The 6,405-nt window shown below is 42.7% G+C and overlaps 1 pseudogene; it reads right to left on the bottom strand.

The window, feature by feature from the left end:
* Positions 1-420: 420 nt before the first annotated feature.
* LOC102872479 lies at positions 421-3,355 on the bottom strand (annotated as a pseudogene).
* Between the last annotated feature and the right edge of the window lie 3,050 nt (positions 3,356-6,405).

Genomic DNA, 6,405 nt, shown 5'->3' with positions numbered 1-6,405 from the left:
ATTTATTCCCCCTCAATATGGGGCAACTGACACACAATACACACAGGCATAGGACTTATGGGAGAGGGTGGCACCCCTGACCTCTGAGGGAAGGACAGGGCTTTCTTATGGTGTGAAAGGAGGAGAAAAGAATACTTTCTCTCTCCTGCCCTATCACTGAGGAGTGAGGAGACCCATGGACAAGCTCCACCTCTCATACCTTCCAGCCAATGAGAAGCGACCTTGGTGACGTGTTTCATTCCAACCATTGTAGTAAGTGGAGAAGTCATTGGTCTGGTTGCAGCCATTGCAGGGAAGGTGTAAATGGTAAAGGTAAAGGAAGGTACAATATGGACTCAGCCATGAGAAGAGCCAAATGACACCATCAGAAGCATGAAGCATGTGGTGGGGGACAGTTAAGGTAGGAGAGATGAATGGAGCTTATTGTTTGACATTGAAGATGTCCACAAATTCAGGCTTGAGGGATGCACCACCCACCAGGAAGCCATCTACATCAGGCTGGCTTGCCAGCTCCTTGCAGGTGGCCCCTGTCACAGAACCTCCATAAATTATATGAGTACTTTGAGCTACCACATCATAGATACTGGACTTGAGCCATCCTTGGAGCTTTGCATGTACGTCTTGGGCCTGCTGGCTTGTTGGTCTTGCTGGTACCAATGGCCCACATTGGCTCATAAGCGAAGACCACCTTGCTCCAGTCCATCACATTATCTGCAATGACCTTGGTTTGCTAAACAAAAAAAAAAATAACCTTCTAAGTGATACCAGCCTCCCTCTCATCCAACTTCTCGTCAATGCAGGCAATGACTCAGTCCCTCTGCCAGGGCATGGGCTACTTTTTGTCCAATCAGCTCATGTGATTATCCAAAGACATGCCTTCTTTCTGGATGTCCTAGAACTACCCATAGGCCTCCACCATCTTTGATCATGTCAGGGCTGATGGCCCCAGTGAAGCCCCATTAGTCACTTTGTAGTCGTCTGTGCAGCCACAGCAATCTTGGCATCTAGCTTCTCCCGAATGAAGTCAATGTAGGTGGTAGGAGGTGAACAGACAACCTCTGCATCAGCCGGCACCTTAGCGGCTTTTAGAGTGGTGCTGAGTTCTCCAGACCCTTCTTTTGCTTGTCCATTGTAAGAAGGAGAAGGAACACTTGAATTTCAATGTTAGGAACTATGATACATTTATGGTCATTAGGGTAGAGGGACAGCACAGGAGAGGAAGGCCCTCTATGAGGTGGATTGATTCAGTGACTGGGGTAATCGAGATGGGTGTGTCAGAGGCAGTGCGATGGCACAGGATAGAGCAGGGTTTAGGGCTGTTGTACATAGGGTCGCTATGAGTCGCAAATGACTCGACGGCACACAACAACAACAGCAACAACAAGATAACATGATATGATGACCAAGTATTTGTGAAAAAATACTATGAAGAATACTCATTGAAGAAGAGGGTGAAAAAGATTCTTCCTAGATGAAACGTAACCCATGAACTTTGGTGTCCATACACCTTTGCGTATTCTACATGTATCATGTAAACACTATGTCCTTTTGCAGTGAATTTCTTTTACTCAATATATTGTTTTCAAAGTTCATGCATGTTTTAGCATGTGTCAGAACTTTAGGAAAAGCATCTTTTTGAAAGAGCCTTTTGTGCTTTTGAAGCATGTGTATGTTGGAATCCTTGCCCATAGGATTCTGCGTCAGCTCTTTTGAGGAGCAGAATGTGTTCTCTGGGTCACCTCTCCACATTGCCTCGTTGAAAAGTCTTCCTGTGTTCTACACCGTTCCAAACCACGAGCTGGTCCAACACAGAGTGTAGACCCAACACAGAGTAGCTTTCACTTGAGTCTGAACATATGGAGGCAGAGTGATACTAGTGGAGCTTGTATATGGTGCACGTCGACGTGACATATAATACAGAGAACAAGCAATGGCTTGAATAGCTGGTGTAACCAGATCTAGGTCCTGTTTATGTCGGAGGAGTTGAATGACATCGTCAACCAGAGGATGCCCTATCCAGTGGCAAGCTCTCTCCCAAGCTCAGCGTGAAAGGTGACTTCTGGCACACTTTGGGTACTCAATAAATGCGTATTTGTAGAACAAATGGATTAATGAGTCATATACTTGAGCACTTTAAAAATTCTTCTCAAACACGGTTAATGAGTGCTTTCATCAAAGATTCTGTTAGTTGAGGTTCTGGAGAATGGTGATTTCATTTTCCTACCACATTATACATTTATTGTTATCTTTTTATTTTTGCGTTGGTATTTTGTTTTGCTCTCTTTGGGGCTTGGGAAGTGGGCTCTGCAGCTCGTTTCACTGCTGATTCAAAGGCTCTTTATCTCTAGCAGGTTGAAGTCATGGCAGTTCTTTGGGAGAAATATGAGCAATCTTTCCCCAGCATGATTTACAGCCTCAGACCTGGTGTAAGGTTCCCATGAGTCAAAACAAGCTCAGTAGCACTGGGGTGGGGTTTTGAAGGAATTTTTACTCATTTACTCATGTTTTTGGACACAGCTGAGTTATAAATGTGGTGTTCATGTTATGTTTGTAGTTGTGTACTGTTGACTCAGAACCAACCCATGGCTGACCCTTCAGTGGGTTTTTCAGAGGCAGTTAATAGCATGGGAGGAGACTGCCCATCCTTCTCCTATGGAGCAGCTGGTGGATTCGAACCCCATACCTTTGGGATTGCAGTGTAGCTTCTTGTCACTAGGCCACCAGAGCTACCTCATGTATGCTTAGTTTGAGATTTTTTTAAAAATAAAATATATGGTTTAGAGTTAAAAAATTACTTTTTAAGTTGTTACATTGTCTTCATAGCTACCAAATGCTTCACTGATTATATTAAGCTCTTAGGTATGCTTAGCCCCTCTTTTGGTGAAGTCTTTGGGGGACTTCTAATTTCCCCTGCTATAGATCATGCCCAAGTGACAGTATATACGCAGCTTCATAGTTAATTTCTGAATCACTATTTATATGATTATGCATTTCCAACAGGATCTTCCTTTTAGGAATGATTCACTCTTTTTCCCCATTTAAAAATGTTTTCCATAGTCAAAACAAAAGAAAAGTAAAAGTGTTAAAGGAGTACCCAAAGTAAAGAACACGTCTCTGAAAACCCTTCTGCCTGTGGCCCAGGTCGTGCTGAGGTAACAGAGAACATTATGTGGGAGGCAATCCCATCATTCTCATTCTCATTCTCATCAAAATTACTCACTTTACTGTCATGGCCAAGCCAAACCCCACCCTCTGTCACCCAGTGGATTCTAATTCATAACAATGACACAAGGCAGAGTAGAATGGTCCATGTGGTTTCCAGGCTGTTAATCGGTGGAGGAGAAGGATACCACATGGTTCGGATAGCAGTTGGTTACCTAACCACTGTACCAACATGCCTTTATCGTAGCTTTGATACGTTTAATAAGAACAGCAAAGTTAGGTGTGACCATGAGGCCTACCATAGGAAAGTAAATGTGAGAGTGGACAGCGGCTCCAGTGGTTTTTAAGAATTATATTCTTTTTTAAAAATTTTTTAAAATTTTATTTTACTTTTTCTTTTATACTGGTTTATTTACGAAGTTTGGATACATTTATTTCACACTGGATCTTTCTTATTTCCTTCACTACCCCCACTCATGTTTGCTGTTGAGTCGCCTCCGACTCGATGGCACTTAACGACAACAGCAGCAGCAGCAGCAGCAGCAGCAGCAGCAGCAGCATAGAGATCAGTTGGCCTAGCGGACAGAAAGTCATGCTCCCAAGCCAAAAGAAGGTGACTATAATCCGCAGCCCTCAGGCCTGCCTTTACTTGTTTTTGATGAAACATTCTTCTAGGTCATATAACCCTGGTATGTCCACTTGCTGTAGAGATGTAACTTGTGGTTTCTGTGATGCTAAACACTGCAACACTGATGTGTCAAATGTGAGAATGGTTACCCATGGTGGACAGTGTTTGATGGCACTCCCCAATTAAAACAAGCTTGGAAGCAGGAGTGGCATCCACTTCCATAATAGCTTGTCTCTGGGAATCCTATGAGCCTGGAGAGAGGATGAAAGTTATACAAGTGTCTAGGTCTTTCGTTGATATGGTCACTATGAGTCGCCTCAGACTCAAGGGCACTTAACAACAGTAACAACAACCCCCACCCATCAAATTGAATGTCCCTATGATTAGCCCGCCCTCCTCAGCCCTCTGGTCCCCCTGCCCCCTTGAATCCTCATACTCATTCTACAATAATGGTTTTATACAGTATTTGTCCTTCTGGGACTGAGTTAGTTCACTCAGCATAATACTCTCCGGTTCCTTCCAAGTCAGGTAGTGATTTACAAAATCATTGCTCCTGCGTGCCATCATGTGAATATCCTCTTGTTGCATTCCAAGCACTGGGCTGGATTCTTGGATGTGGTACATTCAGAATTTACACTGAGTGCCATTTTTTATTTCTCCAGCAACTTCCAACTCTTGCTTTCATGTTTAAATAAAGATGAACCCTATTAATCGCTTTCTGGACTCTTCATGATTCAAATCCTTATCTATCAAACATCCTTGTCATTTTTCTTCTCTTTCGTTGCTAATGGTGAGCTGGACTCTGGGCATTTTCTCCATACTGGTTAAGCAAGTCCAGGCAGATTCTGCCTCAAGGGCTTCTGGGTCAAACTATCTCTAACAATTTAACCACCCCACTAAGTTCCTAGCCATTCACCTTATATGGAATCAGTTACTCAGATCAAGTCATGGACCCTGGGGGCTAGGACTGAGAAAAGCAGCCTCGATTTTCCTTAAGCAAAAATCGTAGAGATAACAGCTACGGGCTTAATGTGTGCTGAATGTTCCTTATGGAGAGAACACTTTGTTAAACATGAGGACAAAGGAGAAGAAAATGAAGTCCTCTTAAGCCTCTATTCAATGAGTGCAATCCTAGAGTCCATATGTATAAACTAGGGGATGGTGGGGGTGGGACTGTACCCCATAAACTGCTAAGAGTACACCAGCATTTATGGTCTCTTCATGAGAGTGATTCAGTAAGAACTCCAAGATGCTTCTAGCCTTGCAACTACTTCCTAACCAGTTGTGAAGGCAAGAAATATGGCTGTAAATGCCAAAAATGTAATAGAGGGCAGTGTTCCATATGAGAATATCAAAGGAGTAAAAAAGGTTAAAACCCACCTTAATTTAGACTAAAAAGAGAGATTAATGAAACCTCAACAGTAGAAGTTGGAGGGGAGTTTAGTGCAGGGCTCAAATCAGTTAAAGTGAAAGAATAGGCCACAAATAGGCCAAATATATTCTGGATGCGGCCTGGCTGGAGTGGATAGAGAAGATATTTTTACCAGACAGGTAATATAAGGACAATGTAGAAAGCATGAAGGTGGCAGTTTGTTGGGAGACTTTGGGAGTCAAATTGGCTGGCAGGTTTGACCTTTATTCTTTTCTATTTATTATTATTAATTTTAATGAAAATTTACAGATATTTTGGATTTCCATTCATTCATTGTGGCACTTTTCTCCCTGCCCACCCCTCCCCTCCAGTTTGTTCCTCTCTTTGAAAAGTAAAAGAAAAATTCTTTCACTGTTATAAAATCCCTCCCCCCAAGTCCACTCCACTATGCAGCCTTCATTCTGGACTTCTATCATGACAGTAATACCTAATATATATCCCTTTTAAACAGTTCTCTCTCTCATCTTGTGAGCAGCTGTTAAAAGCTCTTGAGCTGAGGAATGGCGTCATGACAACTGAAGACCAGAGATGAGAAATGAAGCAGAGGAACCAGTCAGGAGACTGCTGGAAGCATTTGGGTTTGAGATAAGATCCTATTGTGGGGGTGGGAAAGAAGAATAGGTTTGAAGGAAACAGAACAAAGAATCAATAGCCCTTGCTGCTGGTCAGACATGGAGAGAAAGACAAGATCAAGGGCTCAAGAATAGCCTTCAGTAGGAAGGTAAGCAAGGGAGTTTCTGAAAATAAGTGATGCGAGTTCTTGCAAGCAGAAAGGAGAATTTAGTTAACAGCAAGAGTGCCCTTTCAATTAGTTATAACAGTGGAGAGGAAATGTGCATCACAATGACTTAAAGTAACAAAACCAGGAGCTCACCAGGGTGATTGTTGTTAGCTGCCTTTGAGTCAAGTACAAAATCAAAGCAACCCTACGAATAACAGACCCAAGCCCATTGCTGCAGTCAGTTCACTCGGTTGAGGGTCTTCCTCCTCTTCACCATCCCTCCACCTTTCCAAGCATGATGTCCCACTCCAAGAAATAGCTTCTCTCAGCCACATGCCCAAAGTATGTGAGATTAAGCTTTATCCTCGTTATCTCCAAGAAATACTTGTACCTTGTGTTTGTACTTCTGACAGTCCATGAGATATTCAGTTTTCTTTTTTTTTCTATAATTATATTTTATTA

Source organism: Elephantulus edwardii, unplaced genomic scaffold, assembly GCF_000299155.1.
Source record: "Elephantulus edwardii isolate Elephantulus edwardi_28Jun2011 unplaced genomic scaffold, EleEdw1.0 scaffold00169, whole genome shotgun sequence".
Classification (NCBI taxonomy): Eukaryota; Metazoa; Chordata; class Mammalia; order Macroscelidea; family Macroscelididae; genus Elephantulus; species Elephantulus edwardii.
This window is presented reverse-complemented; position numbering and strand designations above follow the sequence as displayed.